At 40.2% G+C, this 22142-nt stretch overlaps 1 long non-coding RNA gene across 1 annotated transcript in view; it reads right to left on the minus strand.

Annotated features, from left to right (window-relative positions):
- Positions 1 to 22142, minus strand: part of LOC112686170 — a 130737-nt gene that overhangs the window by 102595 nt on the left and 6000 nt on the right. The window contains exon 3 of the long non-coding RNA XR_003148869.1: positions 4272 to 4376. This is a non-coding gene — a long non-coding RNA (uncharacterized LOC112686170). The remainder of the gene's footprint in view (positions 1 to 4271; positions 4377 to 22142) is intronic.

The following is a 22142-nucleotide window of genomic DNA, read 5'->3' on the forward strand; positions in this document are numbered from 1 at the left end:
TGTGTGTGTGTGTGTGTGTGTGTGTGTGTGTGTGTGTGTGTGTGTGTTGCAACGCGACAATGATATGCGATTGCATACGCGACGTCGCAACACGGTTTTTCCGTGTGTCTGTTCGCGTGACAGTTTTTTTAATTTTATTTTATTATTTGTGTACCGTTTCATGCGCGTTTTATTTTTTGACACTCGACCGACCGAATCCTCTCGCAGATATTCCGCTGCCATCGTCTCGCCCCGAGTCGCATGATCGGGGTTACAGCGATTCAGCCGGCAGCATTTCAGCCGAAAATATTGTAGCCGACAAACATTACAACCGTTAAGAAATACAACCGATAATTATCTAACCTACAGACTATTACAACAGACTATAGTATTTAAGACGACCGTAATTCAGCTGACAGTATTTCAACCGACAAACAATACAATAACCATGGTCGTCACCTTATCTTCTCCATGTTTAACTGCCAGTTGAAAACCGGTTAATCAAATCAGTTCTTATCAAATATTGTCTGCTGAAATACGGTCGACGGGGTACATCATTGTACAGTAGTTATCTTTGCACTTGTGCACCACAGCGGATATTCGCGAGCCTCGTAAGCCATGAATAACGCGCTAGACACCGCGACGGATGTGTGTGCACAACGCCTACTCGTCTACCGCCCGTGATAAACCGTAAAACGCGAAAATAACGCGGTCGATATGCATAGCCCTCGTGGCGCCCGGGATCCCTGCGAGAGCTCGAGCTCGGGACACGACTTATCTACACGTGAGTAGAACACCGCGACGGTGTCCTGTTGCGTCGCGAGCCCGTTAACGGTGACCTTAGTACGTAAAACTGCAAGCGCAATGGTATTGCGATGATACGAGAACCAACAGAAAAACGTGCGTGACCGCTTGGACATGCACTGAAAACGAATTTTTTATATTAATTGTGAATTTAAATGTTTCATCGCGTCGAGTGCTATTACGAGTTTGAGAGTCTTATAAAACAATTATAATTATATGAAGTCCACATGTTCATCTGTTATTTGCATTACACATATTTATAACATTTGTAGAATTGATATTCGATTTTATGTTTGACATCGGTAATGGATACAATTAGGTTATTCTTATTTCAAACACTGCTGTTGGTTGTAAGAGCTTACTAAAAACGATAAAAGCGTTAAATATATATATATATATAAACCCGAATTACAAATGTAAATTTCAGGTATTCATCTTTTAGATTTTTGTGATTTCGTAATACAAATACTTGTGCACGTATTACTCACATTGTTCTGCTTTAGAATCGCCATAACGTGCGCGTGAAACAGCGCTGAACACGATCGAATCACCGAGCTGTTTATTCGGATCATTTCGCTCCGGCGAGCGTTAAAAATACCGTTTTTACTAAATAACTATTTTCCGGCCATTGCGCACCGCAAATCGTTCGTGCCGCCGCGCGTCGTCGAACTATTCAACGTCCGGACGCGTGTGACTGCCGATGAGAGAGGTACGGACGGAGAGAGGACCGCACTGCTAGGCTGCACTCGGGCACCGACCAATCGTGCACATTACAATATTTTATTAAACGTACATTATATTTTATTTTCACCTCGTGTTGTGCGAACGCGGTGATTAATCGTGACGTTTGATAAATTATATTCGAGCGCGAAACATTTGTCTGCGTCGTTGTATTTTTTTTTTTCTTTTTTTTTTTTTTTTTTTGTTCGCAAATCGCTAATGCTCGTTATAAATAGTTTCAATATCTTACAGCGACAACGCAGCAAGTATTTATCATAATCCGCACCGCGGTTACGACATGGAAAGTGACAGCATTATGGTAAAACTGCGATCGGACATGAATTATAAGCGCAACGGTTTCGGACAACGCATATTTTACACGTTCCGTATAACGTCTAAAAACCGAAAACTCTCCGTGCGGACATAAGATTGCATTCCGAAACCGACGAATAATAAACGCACTCAAAAAATTACATCATAAAAAATATTAGATAATCGAGCTCGGTACGTTTCTCTGGGGGTTTTTTTTTTTTTTTGGGTTGTTTTAGAAAAATTCATTAATTACCTTAAAACTGACGTTCATGGAGTACCATGCGTGTCCGGTTTCTAATTTAACTTTTGGACAGCTTCTGCAGAGAAAAGTTTTTTCTGCACTTGATAAATGTGATTTCATAACAAAAAAAAAAAAAAAAAAAAAATACATAATTTGTTTTGCTCTTCGTCTGATCTGATACTAGTTAATATTGAATTTGAAATATTTCAAAATTTAAAATAAAAATAAAACGTGGTATGGTTGTTGAATACTTCGACACTTGTGCCAGTCAAAAAAGAAAAAAACGTTTTATTTGGAATTTCATACAAGTAATTACGTATTTAAACTACACACATGGTTATTCCTCTCGAAAAAAATGAATTGAACAATAGTTGCACGTTATAAATAAAAAAAAAAAAAATTCATAATAACTAAACGTAATAAATCGTTTTTATAACGTTTTGAACAAAAAATGACAAAATCGATTAAAAATGCAGAAAAAGTTTATTTATATTTTTATGGCGTAATTATTTTTTTATTTTTTTTTTGCCGTAAGCGGTTTGCACGGATCGGAAAAATACAAAAACAAAAAACAAAAAAAAAAAAAAAAATAATAAATATTCCGTCAAAACCATTGAGGATCACGTGAAAAAAGATTTAAGAAATATAATTGCGGAAAAATCGATTTGTGCGTTTCGTATCTGAGTTTTGGACTATTTCCTTAATTGCGATTGGTTTTAGGCTTATTAAGTTTAATTTATAATTTATTTTTATTCCAACAGCTATCACTTGAATAGAATCAACAAAAAAAAAAAAAAAAAAGAAAGAAAAAAGAACAACGGATTTTTTTCATGGTAAAGGATCTGTTCGCTACGGCGATGGTCCGAAATAAAAAGATAACAAAGTTAGGTAAATAGTAAAAACGTAGATTAGATTTCGAACTCCGTGCGTTAAGGGAAAGCAGGAAAACCAATCGAATTCTCGAGTTTATATTACCGACATGTCTATCAATGGGTTGTCTTCGAAATCCTAAAGTTGCAGGTTCAATTAGTTAACTTGTAGGCGTTATCGCGTACAGCTCAACAATTTCTTTTTTTATTATTAATACAGCCAACTCGATAAATACGTTTGCACTGAATACACGCATGTTGTAATGATGTGCATCGTTCGGTTATGTAACATGTTATAAACCGATAAATAACGATTCTTTCGATACGCGCACCGATCACGCAATCCAACGACACACCATTGACATCCTAAGTAGGTCAAAACTTCAAAGGACCGTCTCGAGGTCCGTCTCTCGCCATACTTCCTCGTTCAACAAGGGTTATAAACACTACGGTGCACAACACTGGTACGAGTATAATACGACTCAACGTCCTCGGGAAGTACAGTAAAGTAACGTTCGATTCCAACGCGGACTATTTATTCTGTGCGGGACCGAACGAGACACGTAACGTACAAAAAACCATTGTTTATCAACCGTTAGATTCTTTCGGACCGTAAAAAAGCACCACGGTTCGCGACCGGTCGACGTTCGTGGGCGGGCGTTTTCTTATTTCGTACAAATCAATAATTTTCCGTTTTAAAAGTTTCCACAAACCATTTAGCCGAGACGTGTGTAATCGCGTGCGGTAATGTTGAACAAAAATAGAACGATTGTCAGACGACATGTACGGTTAGATTTTCGAGAAGAGTACGTCCGAACGGATTATTAATATTTTTTTTTTTTTTTTTTGCAAAACTTCTGTACAAAGGCTGCGCGCGCGTACAAATACGTGTATAATATATTGTTTTGACGAAGGTGAACAGGGTCGACAAGCGATTTCTGCGCGCGTACAATAAATTGTACGATCGAAACGAAAACGGACTCGGCCCCGGTACAATATATCAGGGCGCGTCGATGGGCATCGGAAACTCGCGGCGTGAAACGGTTTATATTTCTGTCGCGGCGCGGACCGAGCTAATGGAGTAAACTAATGGAGTGAACGCATAACGGAACGAAATCGTTTTCTAATAAATATCCCATCGTTTGCGCGCGTAGAACGGCTGTTAACACGCACACCGACACGGGCGCCCGTCCGTAGATGTATGGCCCTATCGTTACGGTAACGGGTGAAACATCGCAACGCACCGTCGGCCTAGGCGTTACACGCGGTCCGGATATTGCGATTTCGCGTTGCTCGCGGATCCGAAGAAAAACTATTGTCTACGTAAACAACCGTTCAAATCGTACCATATCGTCTCCTGGCGGTCAGGTGCCGTGATCGTCCATGCGGTTCCGACTGCGTGTGTTCCGTTCATCGACTCGTAACGGCCGCGATCCGGCGTGCGCCCAAAGCTGGAAATCAAAAAGAAAAATCGTAAAACGTCTGAGGTCCGTGTGCGCGTGTTCTGTTCATTTTGTTTTCCGAACGCGCAACGCGATAACACCTGAACCGAACGCGTGCGCTTCGACAGACCCGCGGAAATCAACCGTGCGATCGACCCGACTACTGAAGGGTCGGCCTTAGATGCTGTCGACGCGTGCGACGGCACAGGGCCCCGAAATCAGAATGGCGCGTGAGAGGCGTCGAAATTAGAATTAGATTTGATCAACCGTCGGACGACGCGAATTGTCCACTGTGGATAGAAAGAAAAAAAAAAAAAATTGCACGGTGTGATTCAATATAAATTTGATTATAATCATAATTATTCATTGTTCTCGACACGCAATGATTGGCCGCGCTTGTGGGTACAACTGCAGTATTGTAAGCTATCACTATATTACCGTTACGAGCGTTGTTATGATTGTTTTGTGAACGATTGACAAATATGTGGCAAATTCGCACGGTCGAATAGTTGTTTTGATCATTTCTGGCTTAGCTTATATTATGCATAACGAGGTCCCTCCGGCTCCCGAAGTTCTGCCCGTCTAAGCTATACGTCCGAGTCGTTTAAGACGGAGGACTAACAGAATAACAATTGCGCTTAGCGCCGAAAGAGCTAGAGCGGCCAGTTTACGCACGGAACACCGGAGGAAAACATCGTTCGATCGGTTAGCTAATGTCGTTTAATTTACATATCCGTTTTACGGATAACGACTTACCACGGTAAGTACTCGCTGCGGTATTAACTCACGCCATCGTAATAATACCGCGGTTGTTGTGCTAGCGCGCGCTAATTCGAATCGGAGGTGTGCCGAAAACATTTCGTTCGCGTGAGAAAACAATCGTCGCGGCGGTATAACCCTCCGCCGGGCTTAACAATGTCCTCTCGGCTTTAACCCCGTAACGGTTGGGGACCGGTAGCGTTTAAGCGGATTCCGAGTGCCCGGTCGCAAATCTTTTGTCGTCCGGAACGAACGGGAAACCTGTTCTGGGCCGAGGATTATTTTTTTTAAGGATCGGGAAACGTGGTTTTTGCCCGTCGTCAGTGGGATTCGATCGATTCGGTTCGCATCGAGTCGGCGAACGACGAAACATCACGTCGATGACTTACACTATCGTATCACTATTCAATCGCATCCACTCGTGTGTCGTGCACGGACAGGAGGTAAAAGGGAACGAGTTCGCTTAACGATTTTGTTATTTTTTTTTTTTTTTTTTTTTTTGTTCTCCTACATGCTCTAGTCTATCGATATATTTATAATCCACATCGTTTGCCGTTAAAAATAGGGAAAATGTTAAGGTTAAATTTTTCACGACACCTACGAGAAAAAAATCCATAAAATATAAACGATCAACTGTTGTACAAAAAATAATAACTCAAAACTGAATTTCGACACATTCGCTCAAGGAATAAATTAGTCACGTGCAAACTGGAACGAGTTCGGATAGAGATTTCACAAAATAAATACATCACTTATTGTATTTAGTTAGGTTAGGTTAGGTTATATAAATATATAATATACTATTAATGTAAATACCAAGTATTTAGAATGATGAGTTTGATTTTAATTTTAATTTTTGTTTTTTGTTATACCGACGCAATAGATGTATACCTTTTAAATATACCCTTTTTATACCGGCGAAATAGATGCACACTGTACAGGTAGTGTCCCAAATTCGACGCGATCGACGAATACCACATTTAACACAGTCGCAACCGTTCGGACACCATTCGATTCGTTTTATAACCGTACCGTACCGCCACCTTTATTGCACTATTGTCGCTATCATTATCTTATAGTTTTTAATGCGCTCACGGCATATGGGCTTTGATTTTTTTATATTTTTATTATATTTTCGTATCAATAACAATTCGTTCTTTGTCACCATTTCTATCTATCTTTTTTTTTTCTTTTTTTTTTTTTTTTGAACCTGCATGTTACGCAAAATCTCGAATCGTTCCAACAACGACCTTTTTTCGGTCCGTTAAGTAACCGTAACGTGCACGACGTATCAATCGAGGCACGTACGATTATTATTATTATTTTTTCGCTGAACTTGCTTTGCAAAACAAACCCCGTGTTCCATCACTTCGTCGCCGACCCACAAAGACCGATATCAATTATTAACGTTCAATAATATGTCGGTCCCTAAATATTTTATGTGATTTCATAGGAAGCACGTTGCGCCATCGTCCGTTCCTCTTGCGAGCACTTGATTATGCAAAATTAAACTATATTGATGACCATATTCATCAAAGCATTTTCGTTCAAACTATATTCTCTAGTTTTCCTCCCATTGTTGACCATAATACTACATTATGCATGCGCAGACTTTTCATACGAAACTTTAACGCAGGTATTCCTTTGATCTTCCGTACCGGGGGTTATGGTTCGAAAAGTTTTCCCCTGTATGTATACGCATCACCGCATCGCCGTATTGACTGCACAACACAACTATTTTTTTATAATTCAATCACCCGTAGTTTAAACAATATTGTAGCTGCTGTTTGATATATGTATATTATTAAGTTGTTGGGTCGTAAAATATATGTTATCCTAATAGGGATGTGCATCAAGGGCGCGCATGTACGTAAGCACTGCGAGAACTTATGTTTACGATTTGCTGATACGTAAGGGAAAGGAAACACTAAGGAAAACATGAACAATGTTATTTCAACTACGATTCAAATCGAATCTTTAACCTATTTGATATAATTATTTATTTATTAACTTTTAATAATATTAAAACAATATAGCGAAATGTTATCGAACGTGACAATTTTGTGGTCGTCGGCCATCGCTTTTGACGGTGGGAAATCGATTTTCATTCCTTTAATACTTCATATTGACGCGTTGAGTAACAAGTTCTGATAGTGCTTACATGAGCTTACATAAATACGGTATATGTTCAATGTCGTAGAAAGAACATTAGATTCAGACACTTTATGTAAACACTAAATTTTGCACACACCACAGTACCACATGATTTATTTGCATACATACGTATTATTCTTATTGCCAATGACCTTTATTGTAAATTCGAAATGTTCAATTACAAAATTATTTTTTCGACAAAGTAAGTGTGGTATGAAAAACCGAAAATAATTGTTTTATTTTTTTAATAGAATTACACCGCCGATATCCCACAAATGCTTAACACATTAATAGCCACTTTTTCCGATGACTATCTTCACATAATTATATCACTGCAGATGCCCGAAAAATTTCAATATCATGCTCCATCGAAACTTGGTGCAAAAACTGATTGTCAAGAATTATCGAGAGTGATTCGAGAACAAATCGAGTTATGCTATTTTTTTCTCTTCGTCGGTGTGCATGTCCTTTGATTCATTGACAAAATCATTCCTGTCTCCAATGAAACGAAATATCTAGGAATTATAATAGATAAACGACTTACTAGGGGCCAAAAACAATCAAAAAATGGCTTAAACTAGACTTCTAGTAAGTATTTTTTTTTCTAATTTAACGTAGCGGACCGTATACTTAAAAATACATTTCCAATAAATTATATTTGTTGGTTTCATTATGTACTGGCGTACGTAATACGCCGTATTATATGTACGTATTATACGTATTATACGCCGTCGTTGCTTTGAGTATTTACAATTATCATAGTTGGAAATTTAATACAACTGTTTGATTAAAAATTTTATTTTAATTTAATTTTACTGTCAAAAGCTCCGATAATATTCATATGTATGTGTATATATATATATGTACGTATTACTCAGTAATCACATCTCGAAAAAAGCATTTATATGGTTTATTTCGGATTCGATACGATCCGGTCCTTCAGAAATATGCCCAGCATAAAAAGTACCTATAATAATAATAATAATATGACATTATCGGATTTTGATTTCGATGCATCAATGTAATTCCCACTCGTGTCGGCCGTATTAAAGTTTTTATGAAAGGGCTCGCGTCGTCGTTACACCGATTTATTTTTATTACGTTTTCGGAATCTCACGGAACTTCCAGATATCCATACATGTGAAATATCGATATTATATACGCGCGTATGAATATAATACCGAATTGTTCACGTTGCCGAATGCCGGTGAAATATTACGTTTTTTTTTTTAATATTCCCTTTCTGATACCGGATAAATCAATACCGTCGCTACACAAAAATAAGTAATAATATGCTAATGTACTTTAAAAACATCGGTCATAGATAAACCTATTCCGGGTGGGTAAGGGGGGGGATACAAAAATCTGTGCGGTTCATAAAGCATTCGATTGCACCATCGGTCAACCGACAGCGGTACGAACAGTAAAAGTAACAGCGGGGTATCCAAGGTTTTATTACTGTGGGTCAACCTGTTCCAGAAGAGTTCATGTCGTGTAACGTCAACCATATGTATCCTATGTAATACGAATCTGCTCGTTTCGCACGCAAATATCGATTTACTTTAACTGTTTAATATATTAATACTTAATATATGTTGGACATGGTAAGAGTCTGCACGTGGCGTCCCCTGCATCGCGATATCGAGTCTACACCAGGATAACTAATCTTATCAACACCGGTGCAAAACATGCCAACACCGCTAAAACGGTCCTTTTCAGGACCAACCACTGCTCTAACCTAATAAAAATCGATTTTCGCAATAAAATAAAAATGATAAATAAGTACCTCGATATTAACTGTTGATACACATTGATACGGACAACACCACACTGTTACGTTACAGCACGGACCGGACCAATAATCAAATTAACAGAAATTCAGTCCAAATTAATCCGAAATCCGTTTTTTTCCGATTGAAAAATTATACTATAAATCGCGATTCGCACTATTACGGCGCGGAAAACTGCTATTATATTCACACTTGACAGACATCGAAATCAAATAAAACATCACCCGCTAGTATTTCAAATAAGTATTGATTCTCATAAGCAGCTATTCGTTCTTTATTTCCAGTCCAGTGTTCATCAGTTTAATATAAAATTTGAAATATTTATCGAAGCTATTAAAGCCGTTTTACGAGAAGGAGAATAATCGAAGAATTTTCGAAAAAATTCCAAACAGAAAAGAACAATTCGGGTCTACGGTATAGAAAAAAAAAAAAATTGAAGATGAATTCGCAACTTTATAGTCGCCAAATTGAGGATCACGTTTTTTTATTTAATTTATACCATTTTAATGGTTTTTAAATGTTAAAAATATGCTAAACAAAAAATTTAAAAATCGTAAATTTATAGACGATACAATGCCCTTAGTCGTATCTTAGATATGATTGGCTATTTGGGCATTGGAATTCAATATTATAATTTATTTTAAAATAAAAATCGTTCTATACCTTGATGATGTTAATTATGTATAATTATGTTAAAAATCAAAATAGGTGCCAAATAATAATGTGAGGAAAAACTGTGAAGGTCAGCTGACCTTCCGTAACTTCCATGGGTCCGCCCTTGAGTATAGACCTATGTATCTGACGTGTCAAGTGCTTGAAATTGTAATTGTTCGCAACGTTTTTCCGGCACGCCAAGGTTTTTGTTGGTTTCTATCACTTCCTGGTCACACTTATGGGTTTATTCATAATTGTGTGGCTTCAGCAGTGTCTAAAGTACTATCGCGGTAACAAAATATGGATACCGTCGTAATTAATTGTACAGCTTCTATTGTTAAATAGGGATCTGGTTTGTATTAACTCATTACGCGGTAGTCGCAATAACCGAATGTAAGTGGTTGACTCATTTTCAAGACGCTTAGCAAAAACTATAAAATCAATTATTAGATTTCCAACTGCGACACCAACATAAAAACTTTCGTTACAACGTTTTTCACAAAAAGGCTATTTTGCAACTTTTCGATTAGTTAAAATACAAAAGTTATCCTATTAGTTTTTATTTATATTTTAATCGTTATTTAATCGCTTCGAATAATATTTTTTTTTTTTTCTTTCTTTTTTTTTTTTTTTTTTTTTTTTGTCCACAGAGTTTTTAGTGCAATAATAACACAAAAGGTAAAGACTTTAAAACGGATTTTATTTAAGACACGTTTTCTGTCAACGCAACGATCGTAGCTTTGAAGTCGAGGTGGACAAGGGAGGCATAGCTTGTTTGACAACCGTGGTCCTCATTAAGACTTTGTTTCGAAAGTTTTTATTTCTTTGGAGTCTTACACCTGTTTTCTGTCCGTGCAATAGTTTTGAAAACGCGCAAACGGCGGTGGTAAAATCTTTTCAACAATCGCGTTTGGGATATTATCAATCGCTATTGCGCGGCAAAATAACGGTGCGCGCGACCAACGGGACGACGGCCGACAGTTGCGCGCGACAGCAGCCACCTCAACGCGATCGAGTAGTTATCGCATTTAGGTCCCGGCAGTGTATGCTCCCAGTATAATAACGATCGCGAAATTCTGTCGTGTATATAGAGGCTGTGGATGCAGTCGGTTTTAGCTCTTTCGGCGCCTAGCGAAAAAACTATTTCGGTGCACCTTCCACTCAAACGACCTAAACTTTTAACTTAAACAGACGGAATGCGGGGAGTCGGAGAGGCCCTTTCATAATCGAAAACTCTCAAAATAATTTTTCAAATTACCATACTTGCCACATGAATCATACAGAAAAAAATCAGCCACTACTTGCATGTCGATACAATAATAAATAATAATAATAATAATAATAATAATAATGATGAAAAAATTAATTTACATTAAATCACGTTGAGAAAACTATTGTTCTTTTTACCTATAGTCGATCATTTGCGCCGCCAACGTTTCATCATATTTATTTCTAATCTTAACGCCTCTCGCGCGCCCTTCTGATTTTAGCGTCCTGTGATATTAAAAAATAAACATTACATCCCACGGTTTGTCTACCCAATTTATTTTGTAAATAACTTTTTTACTTTATAATCTAATTACGCCATCTGTAATACATTTGGGATTTCCGATAAGATAAAACAGATTTTTTTTTCTTGCGTATTTTGATTGTTTTCTGTTTTTTCTAGCTGAAAACCGAAAAATCTTATAATTTTCAGATAACACTGACTATTACACGGTTCGAAAGGCGCGCTCAAAGTTAATTATCTTATAACATCAAAACGAGCGTTTCAGTTGAGCGCTCGGAAACGCAATCTATTGAAGCTATAATAACTTGGTTTCAAGCACAGTAGTTGACGTGCTGAAAACCTCTGCATAATATATTACGAACATTAAACGCGCTAACTCGATCGAGAAAACAACGAGGTTAGATCGGTCGATCCGGCCGAATCGATTTGAAAACATCCACGTTCGGCCCGGTCCCACGGACAATAAAGTCAACGACTGCGAGCAATGCACGAGTACTCGGGGGTGTATTGGTACGTACACTCGGGTAATCCGTTAGCAGATTTTCGGCGAACGCCTCATGTGAAATGTTGTTTTACGGGCGTACGCTTCTAAAACGACTCGGATGGTTAATCGGAAAAAATCGATACGAACAATGAAGTTTGAACGAACAACTCATCGGTCGAATATTACAGGGCCGCGTTGCGTTCGAAGTTCAACTGAGAAAATACGATTTTGAAAAGCAGTGGCGTTCATAAATGTGCGGTCGTTCATGACGCGAGACGAATCTTGCTGCGGTGTCGCATCGGGAGTTATAAACAAGTGCGGGCAAGCCCTATTTTTATGTGCACCACGAATTCGTACAAGTGTGCGCTACGGTCTACGAAACAGAAATCAAACAATAAGACAAACAACTGGGAAACACGAGTATTATTGAATTTTTTTTTAAAACCTAATGCGTACATATCACGTATGCAATATATTCCTTTTTCTAAGACGGTAGCGAGACTAAATTTTCATTCGAAGCAGTAAAATCAAGTGCGCGGTCCGAAATCGTACGAATAACAGGGCCCGAGTGGCGGGATCGGTTTATTTTCGAGCACAGCGAATCGAGAGAACATTTTTTTTTTTTTTTAACCATCTGTACTCCACAGATTTATTCCGTAGCGCGCGCCCGCTAACATGATTTACCATTCGCGTGCACTTCCGCACGACCGCGAAACGTCTTCGCGTACGCGTTCGCCGTCGCGCACGTGCGCACGTATAACATATTTGATGTAACGATCGTGGAAGATATGCGAGCGCGTTACTCGGTCCGTGCTGTAACTTTAATAACGACCACGGACGACGGTAGCAGCACAACGGGTCGGACGAAAAGCATTTCTCGTATTAAACGCGAGCGTTTTCACCCCCTCCCCCCAACCGCGGACCGTCGTTTCTCCGTCACGCGCCACCCCCGCGCCGTTCAAAATATTTACCAACCCCCCGACCGCCGTACGTTTACGGCGTCGTTCGCGCGCTCGAGAAGTTCATTCGTACGCCTGCACGTTGCACAGGGCGCGATTCGCGGGGCAGGTACGTTTTGTGCGCGCGTCGCGCCGTAACGAGAAGATTTATGTGCGTTTACCGTGTGTTGCACGATTGTCGCGGGCCGGAGCGGATATTAGCGCGTAGAAAAAAATATAAAACAAAAAAAACACGACCGTTCGTCGCACGTTTTTCCATTACGGCTTGTGAATATTTTACCGCGCGCGTAAAACGTACCCGTCGCCGAGCGGTTTTTACGTTCTCGACGAGTGGCCCGGCCGCAGGTGCGCGCGCTCGGCGGCGGCGGACGGACATCGTTTTTTTTTTTTTATTTTCTTTTTACCGGACCGATTGTTGTTCAGGACGAAGAAAACTTCGCGGCGGATAAACGAGCCGCGCGTGCGTGCGCTCCCGGAGACGTTGAAAGTTTTCGGAACGCCAAACCTCCTTCCCGCCCGCCCGCCCGACCCGGAACCGTTACTTCGTCAGCGGCCACCGCTCTAAATCGTATCGATCTGCCCGCGGCTCGTGTGACGTTCCGTGCGAACCGTCGGACGCGGTTTTTCAAAAAACGTTCGCAGAAGCGCATCGCGTACAGGGTAAATCGCGGGTCGGCGAGTGCATCCGGACCGGACCGGATCGGCTACGACCCGCACCCCCTGCGGGAGACGTTCGTCGGGCGGCGGACGAATCGAGTTGCGCTCGAAAGTCTGTCGATAGCCTCGGAGGAACTAGGGGTAGGTTAATGTTTTGGGTGTTTACCGGATGTTTACCCGCGAGTATATTTACCTACCAACAATTCGGATAAATGTCTTAACTCGTTAACAACATTATTTTGATCCCATCGCTAAGTTTTCTTCAATCGTTACACAACGTTGAGTGACTTTTGAAGCGATGACGAATTGTTATTTCATTTTAAATAATGTTGAATTCTTCTTGATTTTGTTATTCGTGTGGTATAGAATCTGATATTTTTTCGATTTTTTTGTGAGATCTTAATAAAAAGGCAATGACTAGATGTTACGTTTAAAGTTGTTAAGGTTTTTATATCCTTGTGTACATAGCAATATTAAAAAAAAAAAAAAAAAAAAAAAGGATATCTGATTGTAACAATCGTGTTTCTTTATGTTTCATAAGAATAATATTTTTATTTCAATTTAAATGAAACTTTAAAGCCTTTAATTTATTACAATGAAAAATAAAGGCTGAATATTATGTTTATACACATTTGTAATTTATTATTAAAGGTATAGTTAAGCTAGTCTCTATTGTTAATGTCAAACATAATCATTTTTATCGAATGAATTTCATTTTAAAATTTGAAGCGTTTGGGTTAGTCATTAAATTCTTAGATCTATTTGTTTCCCTATTAAAAGCGGTATTGGTTTCAAAGTGAATAAAATTAACAAAAACATTATGAACATAATTGATTTACTCTGATCATCAGTCTTGGAAAAACATGGAAAAGTCAGAAAACAATCATAAAAAAGTATTGCGATATCCATGAATTGGTGTTAGCGTTAAAAATGAATGTACCCAGTTAACCGGGTGTCCTGTCCATCACTACTCGGAACACACTGTTCGGCCGATAAACAGAACGGCGGCGTGGAAAACTTCGGAGATACTAGGTGCGGGGTAGGCGAACGGTTTAGTGTGTACGTGAAACGAAATTCGAATATTCCATCCGAGTACGAAACAGTCTGAACGCGCATCGAAACCGTCTATTTTCTGAAATAAACACTGTTCCGTTACGTATCCGTACGGATCGCGTATCGTAAAAACACGGTACACGCAGGAGTACGATACAAATGTATTTACAGTCCATACGTTCTCGGGAAATCGAATAAAAATCATCAACTATACCGTGTAAACGGGTTAGAATTGGCACCGGGACAATGGGCAGGAAAGCGAACCCGGTCCCCGCGTGTTTCCGCAACCATGCATTTAAACACGTACACACGCGCTGTTCCACAACCGTTGCAGGAGGTTTAACGTCGCAAACAAGTGGTCGGGCTCGAGAGGCACAACGCGGTGGAAATGGTTTCGACGGGACTTTCAACTGGGGCGCGGTCGTGTATCGATTATTCAAGTGACAACAGCGGTGAAAAGAACCGGATCGAAACTCAAAAAAAAAAAAAAAAAAACGATGTGCCCACAGCAAACTCCGGTCGGTCAACATATATCCACACGGAGACCCGTCGTCTCAGCAAGTTCCGACTGCGCGTAATAATATACATACTGTGTACAGGGTGTACAGTAAGTCCGTTCCACGAAAACCAAAATAATAATCACGTTTGTCAAGGATAACGGTTCCGTTAGTACGCAACACATATACCAGCCGAGAACACACACGCATTTCGACGAATTTATAAATGCACCGAGCGCCCCTGACCGAGGGTATAAAATTACGGGGTCGAAACAGCGATGGCGGTGACAGCGGCATAATGCAGGGAAAGACGTGTTGAATTAAATTACCGTTGTCCTCAGACTTCTGCAAAGTTGCCGTGGGTGGGGGGGGGAGTCGAAAGAAGGAGAAGGGATAAACGGGATCGGTCCATTATCAACCTTTTTGCGAGTGTTCGCCGACTACGCTGTTAACGGTCTTTGCTCTCTTCGAACGCGTCCATTAACTATCCACACGCAGCGCACCCACCCCGCGTCCAACCGACCGAGGTCCAGGCGTCTTGGAAAATCTCATTAGGTGACATTTAACTCTCTAAGCCCATAAAAAAAAAAAAAAAAAAAAAATAAATAGAAATGAAATAAAAATTACACGTTCGCCCGCACCACTTCATTTTTCGTCTATTTCGCAACACGCACGTCACCGCACCCCTTCCTGCATATATACGACCCGTCATCAATCACGTTTTAAGCATCGATGTAATATTATTCCTCAGCGAGAAAATGGTTTACAGTTTCTTTTCTTAACCAGTCACTCCGCGCTCGAAACGTGCTCATTATTTAAGTACAAATGAAATCCAATCACTCAAACTCGAAATAACACGCGTTTAATCAATTAATTATCATGTTATATGTCCTCGGTTGCGTTCAAAATGAAAACATCTGGCATGCAGCCCGATTCGGACGATATTATATGGTCGAAAACTAAAAGTTTTGCTCGTCTCGTAAAGCTTGAAAATCAATGCAATAATTGATATTCAGTTGCTTGTGATCCAGTTATGATAATTTTTACACATAAAAAGAAGATATTCAAAAAATTTACCCAAACGTATGTGCTTATATTGTATAGGTTGAAAATAAAAAGGGTGTAAAATCAAAACAAATCGCGAAAAAACGTTATCTTCGTAATCACGTACGGAAACAAAACGGTTCCCCAGTTCGATTTGAAAATTGGCCGAGAATTAGATGACTCGGCGCGCCAAGGCGATCGAGAACCGCTGCGTAAAACCATGTACGAGTAGGTGTCGGTAGAGAAAGATTTTCACAAATCACTTTAACCCGATCGCAGTTATTGTTTTTCATTATTCTAATAACGTTTCAGTAATCGTTTCGCCCTATTATCCGCGTCCAAATGCACCGTAACGTACGCTCGGTGACCGCAACCACGTTTACCGTATACATGATAATGCGCACATTAAGACGGGCTGGACGACCGTAATACTACGGTTTTACCACTTTTAGCTACACCACCCGGCAAAGAATGGAACGTGGAACCCTACGGACACGCGTAGTACACGAAAACGAGTGCTACGCGCTTTTTTCTCGTTTGCGAAACGAGGCGATTCGCAAACGAGAAAACTTTCCCCTTACACCTGTTACACGGTGCTGTTGTTGTGTTTCTAATTGAGGAGATTTTATTCGCTCGCCACCACTATCGACCCCTTTCCGGTCGGAATAAATGCAGTCGCCCGACCGCTGTGCTTTAAACGGTACGTCGTAATAACGTCATCGTAACCATATGCAGCGCACCGCTGTTCGCGAACTTATACAATAACCTACCGTAGTTGTTCAGTGTTTCTGAGCGCGTTCGTAATCGGTGGTGGCGTTCGATTTTCCACCCCCGAGACCTGACCGCCCCTCCTACGTGCATACGATTCTCCAATCGTTTCGTATTAATTTCGTTTCAATCATATGTGTGTACGGTGACGGCGATCACCGTAACGAGACCGGTGAATTTTCCAAACTAGTTGACTAAGCGGTGCAAATGTAGCCCAATGAAAATTTATGGTCGTCTATTTGATAGTGTTATCATATGAAATATTGAGCGAGATTACGCGGAGCGAACGTGAAATACTAACATCATACTATTATTATGTGTTGACCGTTTTGAGAAAAAAAAAAAAATGGTTTCCACCCGGTGAAAATTCCTCAAAAAATGCGCTTAATGTGACGCTTAGTTGTGTACGTCTACAAAACCGCGTGTGACTAGTCCGATTTGTCGAACGATTTCGGTTGGGAATATTACCGCGTTATAGATCACGTTTGTGCATCCTTGGTATGTTTACAATGAAAGAACGCGTCTCGAGAAAATGTTCAACATTAGGTTAAGAAAATAATCTAAAACCTGACCTATTATATTTGATGAGTACGTCCAGGTAATCGATTGTTTTGCGTTGAGTAGAACATTTATAAATTTTCCGTCTACGTGCGAGTGGGCAGATGGACGATTCGCCCTACATATAGGTTTCGGAAGCCAATGGCAGGCGTGTTTACAAGGGGGGTGGACATGGGAGATTTTCCCTCTCTCAAATGTCTTGAAACAAAACGAAAAAAAGAAAATTATAATATAATATGTAAAGTAATAATAAAAAGTATATTTTTTCCCTAGCCACTATGTATTCATATGTTTTCAAAAATCAAAAGAAAATTTCGTTCAATAGTTTTTAATTTAGTTTCATATTTAATATATTTTTTATTGTTCTTAAATAAAAAGCTTTCTTTTCGATGTACCTACCGACCTATTGTTTTTTTTTTAAACCTTTTGGTGAAAGTTTATTCCTTTACAGCGTCAAGAAATATTTATGGTAAACGGTAGTGCTTATAATATTATAGAACTGTTGAATTTTATCTATTACATTATGTCCACAATATAAAATCCTTCCCCCCTTAATAATTACTCTGGATTCGCGCGTGGTCAACGGACACGGCGAAGACGATCAGGTGGCGCGATGCGGGTTTGATGCGTGTTTTTCCGATACGCGAAGTAAAATATATCGGTCGTGAATCCGAAAATGTTCGAAAACGGATGGTAAAACATTCACTTTTCCCAACAATCGTCTCCGCACGCATTCATGGCGGTCCCGAGTCGTAGGTATAATACCCTTTCGTATCCCGTTGCCAGGCACTTTGCATATTTTGCATTTTTATCGCCGTCCGTACTTAAGGTTTTCGTCGCATTTAAATAACTCGATATTTCAGCGTAATATAATAACGGGTTTCCGCACGAGGATATATAAATATAAATAAATAAAGAATGTGGACTAGATCAACGGAACATTGCGGACGCGTATAATACATGTTTCATAACGATTGAATTGATCTGAAATAAGATTCCGAAAACGCAACGGTATGGTAAAAAAATCACACGGACTAATAACGTTCTTGTTCGTTCCGCATATTTCGTCCGAACTATCTTCGTATTTTATCCTTAAACTTTAATCAACAGTCGTTCTGCATGATTTGTTCCGTAATTCAAGTCATTGTTTATTCAATACGTACATGTTTAGGGTAAATTAATTAAATTTTAATCGGAATAGTTCGAAATTACCAAATACAAACCGAACTACATCCAAGTACAATGATGTTTATAAATCGTTATGTCGACCGAACGTAAACGTAAACGTGTAAATTATGATGAATAGCGTATCTCGAAAACGTTGAGGACGTCCGTTGCGTTGTTTTAGTCTCGAGTCTTGTACGCATTTATCACGAAATTAATATGAATGGGTTATTTTTCGCATGATTCGTTGTTTTTCAACATCCCGATGTAGTCACGTTCTTCAAAACGTTCGGCGATTTTATTTCCCCTCGCGCTATTGAAACGCGAAAAATGTTATGTACGAACAATGGAGAGAACGTCTGTTAATGTTTTACTATGAGTAAACAACGGATAAGAGATTTTGTTTAAAAAAATAAAACAAACTTTGCTCATTATAACACATCCATTCGTTTGATTTGTGTTCTTTGTTGTTGTTGTACACTCGAGATACCGATTCGTTTGTACTCGGTCAATAGTTTGAAAATTTTCTAACAGTGTACGTGCGTTACTATACTGTATTCATCCGTTTATCGGTTTCGGTTTTGATCAAATTCATTTCGAAAAACCGTGAAAAACTAGCCACTTCCACTACTTACAATGTGAGAGTATTTCTTATTTTTTTGTTATCGATAATAAAAGGCGATAAAATAAATATTATAATTTTTTGGATTCGCCGTATCTGAATCATACGCGGTGCCAGTTCGTACACGTTCGTCGTCGAGTTTAGTACGTTACATGTTCACCAAAACCATTTTGCGGCGTACATGTTATTGACAATTGTTTGCCGATCGCTGCCGATTTAAAATCAAAACTATGTAATCGCATTGCGGACGCGATATCGCACCAATTATTGTTTCCGTCTCGCGGAACACGGCTCTCTCTACCCGTGTGTAAATGTATTAGTGTACATTTCAAATCAAATCGGAGGACCGTGATAAATTGTTAACGTAAATCGTAATACGCGATTGAGTTACCAAAATATCGGCAATATAAATAATTGTCCATAAATGTTCTTTTACCGAGGGTTTATTTTTTTTCCGTCCTCCGCTAATAAACAATCGTAAAAAACGATAAAAAAAAAAAAAAAAAAAAAAAAAGGAGAGCGTACTTCATCCGAGCGCGGACTCGGCGTAATGAAATTAAAAATGAAAAACGTAACAGTTTTGAGTGAAAAGAAAATAGCGTTGTATAAGCATCAGAACAATAACGCTTCAACGGGGGGTTGGGGGAGAGGGGATAAACTAACTTTTGTAACTTTATTTATCTACCGTGTTCTCGAGGTACAAGGAATTGCAGTAGAAAGTTTAAAATTATTGGAAGTGGTGTTTTTTACGGCCTACGGGCGTGGCTTTGATATCTATTCCGGCCGCTGTCGGGCTGGAAAACGGTTTTCTTTTAATCACGAAAACACATGCCACCGGCCCAAGAGAAATTATCGAACGCTTGTTTGGGAAAATCGTGCACTACCGTTGAAAATTTTATCGTCTAGATTCACGGGAAAGCGAGGGGAACTTTTGGTTTTTCACCGGGCAGTGCGTGGTGTGTTTTGAATTTCACCGGAAAACACGTCTTCGTCATCACAAACGCGAAGGAGTGAAAAAAATACCGTTTCAAAGTGCCGCGATCTTGTACATACAGTTCGATCATTTTATTTTTAACGTCGCTATGTAACGGATAACCCGGTAAACAACCGAAACAAATATCTGCGTTGGTTTTGACGGAAATTTTAACAGAAAATAAGGATAGCGGATCAACAAGATTCGCCCGCGCGCTACCGCGTTGGACGGTGCTGGATATTATTATTATAATTTTTTTTTCTTACGGCATGTACCCATACTTTTCGGGTAATCCACGTGAAATTCCCAGCAGCGAATCGCTTACAAACAAAAGATAAATCGAATGTCTAAAAATATATAAAGAAAAATAAATCGATAATAATAATAGGGCGGCAACGGCAGCGCGAAACGACCGACCTGCATCAACGGATCCGTATCGTCCGCGCACCAACACCGACGAAAAAATATTGAAAAATATTATCAACGTGCGGTGTGTCGATTCGCGACGGTTTTGACCGATACTCGGGAAACATACTGCGACAAACTGGGCGAATGACGTAATGTCGTAGGTTTAAGCGTAAAAGCAATTGTAATACAATTGCACGGAACGTACATATTTACGGCGCCATCGACCTCGATCGGTCCGCATACCCGTTTCATCGCGCACACATAAATATCTGCAATCGCTGCTATGTTTCAAGTTTTGGTCATCTCCAATGGGCCTTAAACTAATGTCCGCCGTAACGTCAACAGGATATAACCATTTGCGGGTACCTACGCAACATTGTGTTTTGGAGTTTTGAACATGCCGTATCGTTCGGAGTCACGTAACCGCGTGTTTCGCTCGGCTGTGCGATTCAGTTGACAGATGAACCGTCGTCCGGTAATTATTTTCGTCCATTTCCCGCCCAACGATTACGGGGGTTTGCTCTTTATGCCGCGGTTCACCGTTCGTTGTTCCGCTGTACTGCGGGATAATACGCTAACCGACGACGAACACGCGTGTCCGACTGTCGCGAGTGCCGGTTAGGCGTAATCGAGAGACTGAAACGGTGCTTTCGGTCAAAAAAGCCATAACGACGACGTAAGACGATTTCAAAACGCCGGTGAGACTCTCGAAAACCTTACAAATATAATGAACACGTGTAAAAACGCAATCGTTATGCTGGTACAAACTTCTAACGTCGAGAGAGAGAGAGAGAGAGAGAGAGTGAGAGAGAGAGAGACGGGGTAACAATGCGTTATTCGCAGCATTGATCCGTCGAGCGAAACGTTTTCAAACGTTTCTTCCGACAACAACAAAAATCGGTCTTCCACGTGATCGATGCATCCCAGTCGAATGCGACCAACGGAAATCGGGTTTTTTTTTTTTTTTTTTTCAAACAAAACACAAACGCCCCGTAGTATTATGTTTATTACACGCGACTGCAACACACGACCCGCTGAGTTGTTCCTCTCGCGGGATGTTGTTACACGGAAAGGGATTTTAAAACGCAATCGCAGTGCGTGCACTGCGCTCGTTCGAGTCGCGAAACTGCATTGCACGCGTTTAAAATCACTGCGTTCCTGTACCCGTTACACGGTCGCTGCACCGTCGGAGCCCTGTCGCGAGCGTTGCACCGACTACGATAACCGGCCGTGATCCATAATAACATAAACGTTACGTAGATTTATCGACTCGGAGCCGTGCTGCAGACGTGTTCCGTTTCGCATCACGAGTTTTAGCTTTAAGTTCGTGGAGTTTTTATAAGAATTACTCTCTCTCTCTCTCTCTCTCTCTTGGCATTTTTCTCGAAATGTCGGAGGGAAAAACTGACTCGGTGCACTCGGCGATAATAACACGACAACGCTAAATTTGTCGCTAATTGCGTTAAACGGGAAATCGTAATTCTGCGTGTGCTCGGTGGATCGGAGACCGTTGCGCGGACCGTAGTCAAAGGTTGACCGCGGACGTCACTCGTACGCCACGCGGCCGTTACACGGTTAGGTACTGCGGGGGCGACAACGGGGCGCGTTAAATACGAATTCGGCGTCGATCGCAAGCGGAAATTTGGTGAAATTAGTGGGGGGGGGGGGGTGAGCGTTATTTGCTTATTACACCTGTAGACATCTCTGTACGCGATTGTTTA

The sequence above is a fragment of the Sipha flava genome, unplaced genomic scaffold (genome assembly GCF_003268045.1).
Source record: "Sipha flava isolate LNK unplaced genomic scaffold, YSA_version1 2_pilon_pilon, whole genome shotgun sequence".
In the NCBI taxonomy this organism is placed as follows: domain Eukaryota; kingdom Metazoa; phylum Arthropoda; class Insecta; order Hemiptera; family Aphididae; genus Sipha; species Sipha flava.